Source organism: Triticum aestivum, chromosome 4A (assembly GCF_018294505.1).
Source record: "Triticum aestivum cultivar Chinese Spring chromosome 4A, IWGSC CS RefSeq v2.1, whole genome shotgun sequence".
Taxonomy (NCBI): Eukaryota; Viridiplantae; Streptophyta; class Magnoliopsida; order Poales; family Poaceae; genus Triticum; species Triticum aestivum.
This window is the reverse complement of record NC_057803.1, coordinates 705,892,073-705,901,972: the sequence shown is the minus strand read 5'-3', so window position 1 is coordinate 705,901,972 and position 9,900 is coordinate 705,892,073.

Here is a 9,900-nt window from a genome sequence, read left to right as displayed (position 1 = left end):
GCGCATACACACGCATTGGCAGTAGCAAACACGCAGCAGCACATACGCACACACATACACACTCTAGCACACACGCACGCATCACACACATACAACATCACATGTGCATGCATCACAAACACACTGAAGCAAACTCGCAGGCAGCACACACATACAACATCACACGTGCACGCATCACACACGCAGCAGCAGCACACAAACACGCACGCACGCGCGGCAGCCGGTACACGAATACCCGAACAGGTATTTCATTGATCTAATTGTAAGAGCACATAGCTAGCTAGCCTGGGTACATGGGTATTAAAAGTATGTATATGTCCGCGCAGCAGCCGGTACATGAATAGCCGAACAAATATACATACATGGCTATGTGTATTGTGTACGTCCAACAGAGACATGTGGGTATTTAAAAGTGTATGTGTACACCGGCTAGAGCCATAAGCCAAGTAGGAGTACATGCTACTGCCGTGTGCATGGCCTTCGATGCATGCATGCAATTGTACGTGGGCAATTTTGCCATGCACCACGTACAAAACTAATGATAGACCTTCTAGTGTATGCATCTACTATATTATGATAGACCTTCTATTAACAAAGATGATTAAAAAATCATTGAACAACACGCGTGCACAAACATACCACATGAGGGGTAAAATGGTCTTTTCAAGTGTCATTTAGACTTAAAATGGACAGAAGTGTCATAAAAGGCATAAAATTTAGACTCGTTGTTACATAGGGAAGAAATTATTTGTCGGTGTCAAAAAAGGCATAAAATTTAAGCACGGTGTTAAATAAGGAATTCTCTCTAGAAACAACGCACAATACCTTAGAAAAAAATTCCTTTAAAAAGGTTGTCAAATATCACGTTCATAAAGAAACATGAATTCGGGTTGGATCCGTATTCGCGCAGGAAACAGATCTGAAAAGTGATGCACTAATCGGAAGGTTCCCGAAGTTTGGACGGTCGGATCGAGCTGAAATTTTTTGGGGAGGGAGATGTTAGAATTCCGGAGAAAATGAACGGTTGGGTCTTCCAAAGGACCTCCGAGCAGGGCTCTGGAGGACACGCCCTAAACTCGTCCAGATTCCCGTCCAGGTTTGACAGGGCTCCGATATATTGGAGATTGCCAGAGATTCCTTTATCGAAACTCGACGAAATTTTCCAGTGTTGTTGTAGGATCAATTCCGCACAATCCCACCGAAGCAATCGTTAAAACGACACTCGAGGAGGCGGTGGCGGCGGATACAAGTTCGCTGTCCAGAAAAACAGCACGGTCGCCCGAGGGCAATGTTGACGTTGAGCCCCCGAGCTCCATGGATGATTCCTCAATGATCTTGATAGAGATCGGAGTTGGTGTTGATGAAGGCCCTCGTCCGAACATGACGATCGGAGGCACGGCACAATCCTCGGTCAAGTCAAGGTTACCAGTCAAGTCGGTGACAAACATGTCGACGTCGCAGTTAATCTGCAGACGAGCCATTGATCCTTTTGCCGATCACACAGCAGAACTCTCAATGAAAGCACCAATGTCGGTGTCAAAACCGGCGGATCTCGGGTAGGGGGTCTCGAACTGTGCGTCTAACGCTAATGGTAACAAGAGGCGGGGGACACGATGTTTACCCAGGTTCGGGCCCTCTCGGTGGAGGTAATACCCTACTTCCTGCTTGATTGATCTTGATGATATGAGTATAACAAGAGTTGATCACCCACGAGATCGTAGAAGCTAAACCCTAGAAGCTAGCCTATGATTATGATTGTTGTTCCCTTCTATCGACTAGCCTGGCCTCGGTTTATATAATGCACTAGAGGCCTAGGATAACAAGAGTCCTAGCCGAATACGCCGGTGGGGAGGAGTCCTTGTCTTGATCAACAAGTCTTGTGGAATCTTCCTTGTATGCGGCAATTGACCGAACTGGCCCATGAGTATATAGCCATGGGGGTCCTCGGCCCAATCCAACTGACCGGGAGACGACGTGGTGAGTACCCCCTGGTCCAGGACACCGTCATGCACCGCTGCCAAAGTTCGTCGCTTCGAATCACGACGTGATGATCGGGTGTGATAGACTCTATGTTCACATACAACGGGTGTAAGCCAGTTTTGCACACGCAGAATACTTGAGTTAAACTTGATGAGCCTAGCATGTACATACATGATCTCGAAACATTAGAGACAGAAAGATTGAACATGAGTTATATAGTAGATATGATCAACATGGAGATGTTAACCATTAATGACTACCCCATCTCACATGATGATCGAACATGGGTTAGTTGATTTGGATCATGTATCACTTAGACAACTTGAGGGATGTTGATTTAAGTGGGAGTTCATTAGTAATTTGATTAATTGAACTAAGATTAAGCATGAACATAGTCAAAATGTCTTTGCAATTTATGTTGCAGTTCAATAGCTCGCGATGTAGCTCCCCAATCTTTTTGATACATTCCTAGAGAAAACAAGTTCAAAGATGATGGTAGAAGTAATGCGGATTGGGTCCGTGATCTAAGGATTATCCTCATTGCTACAAGGAAGGACTATGTCCTTGATGCACCGCTAGGTGAAAAACCTGCTGCAGGAGCTGATGCAGACGTTATGAACATTTGACAAGCTCGATCTGATGAATACTTGATAGTTTAGTGTGTCATGCTTTACGGCTTGGAATCGGGGCTCCAAAGACGTTTTGAATGCCATGAAACATATGAGATGTTTCCAGAGTTGAAATTGGTTGTTTCGTTTGGATCAGAGAGAGTTCAGTATTTGTTATTTCGTTTATCACTTGCGAATTGAGAACAATAAATTAAATGGATCAGCAAAAAATCAGAACAATATGAGCATCATTGATTTGTACTATAGATGGTAAGTCGCGGCCTGCTGCCCCCGCAATAGTTGCACTTGGCAGTACATGAAAATCTTCTAAAGCCGATTATTCAAAATACTCGAGGAAGGGCGACCTTGGCTTATAGTAAACCGAGTGTTGCATCTGGCTAGGACATATCTTATTTAATACACGGCGTACAGGTAAGCCGAGTGTTCCGTTCGGCTTACACATAAACTGGGCAGTGTCATTTGCTGTCGGGAGTTCACAGGGTTTGACATGTGGCATGTAAGCCGAGATACACACTTGGCTTACCCACATAGGGCAACAAATGTCATAAGAGAAGTGGGAGTCAACAGACCGTTATATGTTACATGTAACCATACCCGTGACATTAATTAAGGACTAAAGGAAGAAAAAAAATCCTGGGCACGACTACCTTTGGCAATAAGCCTCATTGGCATGCGTCCTATCAGGAATCCACTAGCTTGGAAAAATGGATTAGCTTTATTCATGTGTATGTTTCAGCCAAAAGTATTGGCTGGAAGCAATCAATCATTATCACTTCCGCCATTATACATGGGCGAGACGTGAGTCGGGGCGAGGGGCACGCAACCAGGCTGTGGAAGACAAGGTGACTATAGACAACAAACAATTTGACGACCTCCAACTCTATCCCGATCTAGTGCAGTGCGTGTGTTCTTGTTATTCACGTGTCTTGGGCAGCACATACAAAGTACAAAGTCTGTTTTGGTAGATTTCCAAGATATCATGATAGTGTGACAGAAGTTACCTGTAATTAGTTGTCTTGCATCTATGTACCACCCACGCTGCAACCTCAAAGATGTTCACAATACGTCATATGTGACACGGGTATGCCTACAAACAATTATCAGCATAAAGTTGAAAAAACAATTGGACGACATACTTTTGTCTCGACAACTAACGTGTTCAGGTGAGTTGAACTAAAGTTGGAAGATGTAGATGTCGAGTCAGCAAATTAATCCCAGATTATCGAAATTTGATATGGTTCTTTCTCTCCACGCTTTGGCGGCTCGTGGTTCTACCTTTTCCAAGACTCGGTTTTGGTAATCGCATTCCATGTAATTAACCCCCCTCCTCTCTTTTTCTAAAGAATAATCTCGTCCCCATTCATCCATGGATTCAATGCCAACAGGTGGAAAATTGATGCATAAATTATTTTACCACTGGGGAAAACATAATGAAGTGGAAGGAAATTTAGAAAAATGCAATCACTGCATATAATATACCTTATATTAGCACCTAGGAAATACATTCCTTGTATTGGATTTATTCATTCTTTTTGTAATCCATATAAACCCCAACATATATAAATATACACTTTAGGAATTCCTACTATTAGCCCAAAAAATGTACTTGTACCCCAACAATTGTTATCCACACCTACTGGGAAAGGTGGTTATAGATGGATGCTTTTCGACATTGTGAATGTTGAGCTAAATTCCATCGAGAGGAACTTTAGTTGAGATATGCAGATGCAAACTTTAGTAACTCCAGGTTGTTCCTTTATTGGGCTCTATATCGGTAAATGTGCACCAGTCACCAACACAAAATTAACCTTCTCCTATTTCATTTTTTTGAAAATAGACCCCCCCCCCCTCCCTTCCTCACACTACCACCGAAACACGACAAAGTGACATCTAAATGTTTTGTGGCAGTTAGGATATTTATCACGTGACGACTATAAAATGCGAGGGGGGAGGGGGGCAGCGGCCGGAAGAGGTGCAGATCCCCCAAGACAACATACTGCTAGTAAGGTAACCTAATATCGTAGATGTGCTCTCAGCGAATTTCCGATAAGAGTCCTGACCACCAGAGCTGAGGTATTATTTGTTCTAACATCATACTCAACTGAATCTTTGTTCAAAGGTTGAGTATTTGGGTAATGGTACAATTAAATTAGTTTACAGATTTGATCTTATGCCATTAAATAGTTAATTTTGTGATTAAGTGCTCAACCTTACAATACGAACCTATGTAGCTCGCAATGCTCAAGGTCTAGCCAGGATTTTCATGTGTGTTGCAATCGCTCGATGACGGGGTTTGTGTTTTACTACATGGTGCAGGATTTGGTTGGTTCGTAATTAGTTATCCACATAATAGCAATTGATAGTGTTAAATTTTAGATCCACTAAGGAACTATCCCTTAAGTAATTTATATGTTTGTAAGTGTTGTTATGTAGCTATACCGAACGAAAGAAACACTCAAATTACTGAAAAAATCCTTTTGAAGAAGAAGTAGAGAAGGGGGTGAATATATTTAGTTGGCATTTTGAGTTAATGAGGGCAACTGAATAGTATGTGATGTTGGACCGGGACGAATGAAAATAGGCATGTGATTCTTAAGAGGAAAAAAATGCCAGATTCACAAATAGAAATATACACAGTAGGGGGGGGGACTCCATATTGGTTTTCCTAAAAACGATTATGAGTTTCTCCAAAAATGTAATGAAGGGAATAATTATTTGAAGATTTATGCAAAATCATACATAAATGCATCGAGCATTTAAATGCTAATTATAAAGTTGCGAGTTAAAACTAGCCATCTTCATCCAAATTAACTTGCTCATGATACAATCTAGATGTAACACTACAGAAAATTGAATTCATATTGCATAGCTTTGAAAAAGGTAACATAAGTACTCTTCAAAATACCACATCGTGTTAACGAGAATTTTGAAAAATGGATCCAAAGTCCAACGCAAAACCTTTCAATATTGTAATTTCGAACTAAGGCCGCATCTATGTAATGCAGCAGTATCACAGGAATTTGAGAGGAAACAGTTCAATCTATGCTTGTAGTAAATTGCATGGAGGAGATGACGTTAATGGTGTTTGAGAGGAAACAGTTCGACCTAATGGTGTTAATGTTTCCATACCAAGGTACTAAGTAGGATAAACTCTTACGCAAAAGAAAAATCTTTTGGATGTGCTCTCCCAACACTATATAAACCCTATCCTCCTCCCCCTCCTCTACACATAGGGCAGTTGAATCCTCTCAAAGACAAAGGAGCAAGTACCACTTTTTCTACCAGACTGTGCTTGCAATGGAAATTCCAGGGGCATCATCTTGGCGCTCCATAGCCATGTCATTGGCCTCACTGCTAAAAAGATTCAGGGGCATACCACAGTCGCCAAAAGGGTGCCTCTACAACCCAAAGAGTACCGGCGTCGGGATTGTCTCGGCTATTATGGAACCAACTGCTGCATGTCAATGCATTGTTGGGCCTCATATCCACGCCAATGCGCGTGAGATCCTAGAGGTTACACTACCAAACCTTTGTTGGAGCAATAAGAGGCCATTCCGACCAGCCATACTGCCGTGCGGTCTATGCCGCTGCTGGGTCGGTAGTGGCACCATCTACATGTTCAAGTAAGCAATCGATTGTGAAGTCGGCACTTCCCCTTAGCATCCAAGAAATGTTAATTATATTCTATGCATGCATGGCATGTTTTGTGTTTTTTTGGCAGAGGTGAGATGGGATTCTGTAAAAAAGAGTGTCGCGGCGACTATATCAAGGAGCAATTGGAAAAACAGACACATACAGTGAGGTGGTGTGCAAGAGAAAAGGTGCCACCAATGGAGGAAGATAAGGAAGGCGACCAGAGTTGCATTTTCTTCACCTGCGCTGGCAGGCTATGATGCACATACATGTATGTTTGAGAATTGTATGGGCTTAGAAGGACTGGAACCTATTTTTCACAATTGTATAACTTGGTGCTTTTGCAAGTAATAGAACATGATCGTTAGCAAATAGCAATACACTTTTGACGTTTTTTTTGACCCAACACCGTAGAACAAAATGTTCTACGGTAAATCAATTAAAGCAAAATATAGTACAAAAAGTTACAAATTCCAAAAGAATAAAGATTATAAGCTAGCCAATGCCTGCTCTAGGAATGGAACCCATGATTACAGATTATGATCTATCCACTGTGAAAAGCGAACTGCAAACTTTTGCTTGATCTTATGTCGAAGTAGCTTAAGATCATTCTTGAGGTGGTATCTCCAAGACTGAATTGAATGAGGAAGTGCTCTGAACACAAAGTTATTTCGCTGAATCCAAATGTTCCAACAACCCAAAATAAGGATTTCGACAGCAAATTGTTTTGGAAGGAGCTGCATGGCCAAGATGGTGTCCTCATAAACAGAAGTTCCTCTTCGTCTGTTTGGAATCAGAGAGTTCCAGCAGTCTTGCGCAAAACTGCAATCCCACAATAAATGCATAGGAGTTTCTTCTGCTTGCTGACTACAGTTAGGGCAAAAGGTATCATCAAGGTGCATGCCTTTCCTTAGAAGAAGAGCCCTAGTGTTGATTCGACAGTGAGCTACCAACCAAAAAAAGATTTTATGCTTTAGCCTGCTGGAGCTATCCCAAATGAGACTGAAAAACGGATGCTCCTCATGATTGTCCAGAAGCAAATTATAGATCAGAATTGAAGAGGGCCTGCCAGAAGCACCAATAATGTTCCACCTATCTTTAACTTGTGGGTCTAAGGTCGGAGCCAAAGAGGGGAGCTGGTTGAATTCTTCAAATGCTACTACAGAGAGAGGTAAATGGAACTGATCAATCCAATTTTCCTCCTGAAAGAAACTTAGTACCGATTGATCCTCATGAAGGGCAAAGGAGTGAAGGTGAGGGAGCAAAGATTGGAGCTGCTGTTCCAACCAAGTATCTGACCAACAGAGAATAGATTGTCCTGACCCAATGGAGCATTTGCTGATTTGTTTGAATCTCTCCAGGAGAGCAATATGAGACTTCCACCAGAAAGAGCCTTCAACTTTCCTTCTTGGCAGTTCAGTGTGGTAATATTTCTCCCAGATCAAATTAATCCAAGGTATATCCTCCTTATTGAGAAATTTAAGCAGATTTTTCATTAGTAGTGCCTTGTTGTGAATACAGATATCAACTATTCCAAGTCCTCCTTGCTTTTTGGCCTACAAACCTTGGACCAAGCAATAAGTGCAGTTCCTCTATCCTCCATACCAAATTTCCTCCAAAGGAAATTTCTCAAGTACTTGTTGATTTGCTGTAACACACCAACTCGGAGAGCTAGAGAGCTCATGAAGAATATTGGCAGAGATGCAAAAACTGATTTTATAAGCAAAAGCCTGCCATCATAAGATAACATAGTGGAGCAGCCAAAAAGCCTTCTTTCAATTCTTTGCATCATTGGGTTAAAATCTTCAATTTTTGGTTTTGTTGTGCCAAGAGGGAGACCTAAATAGGTGAAAGGAAAATGACCTTGCTGGCAGCCCAAAACATTAAGCAAAGAGTGAAGTTGTGTGATTGGTACATTTAGTGGCACCAAGAAGGATTTCTCATAATTCACTCTCAGACCTGTGAAAGCAGAGTAATGAAGGAGATTTTTGACTTGCTCAATTTGTCTCATATCAGCTGGCAGGACTAAGATGGTATCATCAGCAAACTGAATCACTGGGAAGTCAGGGCAAGCTTGACTAACAATAGGAGGAAGAATCAGCTGATTTTGCATAGCTTCATTGAGGGTGGATTGGAGTAGGTCAGCAGCCAACACAAATAACAAAGGAGAGACAAGATCACCTTGTCTAACCCCTTGATTGCAATGAAAGAATTTTCCTGGCACCCCATTAAGCAACACTGAAGAAGTACCAGAGGAAAGGAGCATGGAGGTCCAATTCATCCATCTATCTCCAAAACCTCTTGCTTTGAGAATTGCAAGAATAGCTTGATGGTTCAGAAGATCAAAAGCCTTTTTAAAGTCTAGCTTGAGGAGAACAATGGGCAATTTAGACTGCTGACACTAATGTAACACTTTTGACGTGGTACGCGGATATCTCTTCATTCACATGTAATGAGGCATGCATACACTCGAGATAGCGGTATACCACACATTATATGCTAGCTGTACAACAGTTCCAAGTATGTTGTCACCACTAGCTCGACTTCAAAGCTACACTGATTTATACTTTTGCGAACTATGGAACAAAAAGTATTTGGCTTCGAGACAAGATCTGTTAACTCGCTCCGATCCAAGGCTTACATGCAAAACATGCATGGTCCCAGGTGCATAATAACGCATCTAAAATATGATCGAGTGTATGTACGAATCCATACGCTAGGGTAAGATTTACCCCTCATTGGAAGGGACCACTTAATTGACAGACTGTGTATGCCTTGGCCAAAAGCACTGGCCGTAAGTAATCCATCATGAGCACTTCGGCCAGCTTGCATCAAAAGACGTGAGACGAGGCGAGTGGGTGCCTGACAAGCCCGTGTTGACCTGTAGGCAACATCTAATTATTTCCTAACCTAGTAGAGTGTGTGCTTTCTCAGTACCCACATGTCTCAGGAAGCATAAGCATATACGTCGCATACAAAAAATGTTTTGATCGAACCAAACTAGTATCATAGTGTGCCGCAAGTTACCTATAATAAGCTATCTTATATGTACCGCATAAGCTCCAATATCAAAGGTGTTCATGATACATTAGCGTGACACAAGTCTACCTACAAACGATCATAACAATAAAGTTGAAAACACCGAGACAAATCTATTTAATTACTTTTGTCATTGGAAGGGAGACGTTCAGGCGAGTGCAAGTAAAGTTGGAAGATGTAGATATTATTTGATATGGCTCTCTCTCCTCACGCTTAACTGACTCTCGATTCTACCTTTTTAGAGTCTCGGTTTTGGCAATAGCACTTGAATCACTCGACACTTTCGATACAGTTGTTCAGGATTGGTGGGAGGGACAATGCTAGCTGTTAGGGGGTGATCTATTGCCTCCAGACCCGTGCGCGTCTTCCTAAACCTACTCCTGCACATGATCAATATGTAGTGATGGCCATCACCGGGGATGATGTGCTGGCAGCCAGTGAGGGAGGAGCCGACACTACCTAGGCCTACGAGGAATGCCTCTGAGAATTTATCAATACCAACTAGGCTAAATTCTTCTACGAAAGAAAAATGCTTTGAAAGTTTTGCAAGTATATCATGTATGCACTCCCTGACAGATGCATGGGTTTTGAACGATTTGATTCAATTGTTGGTATTGTC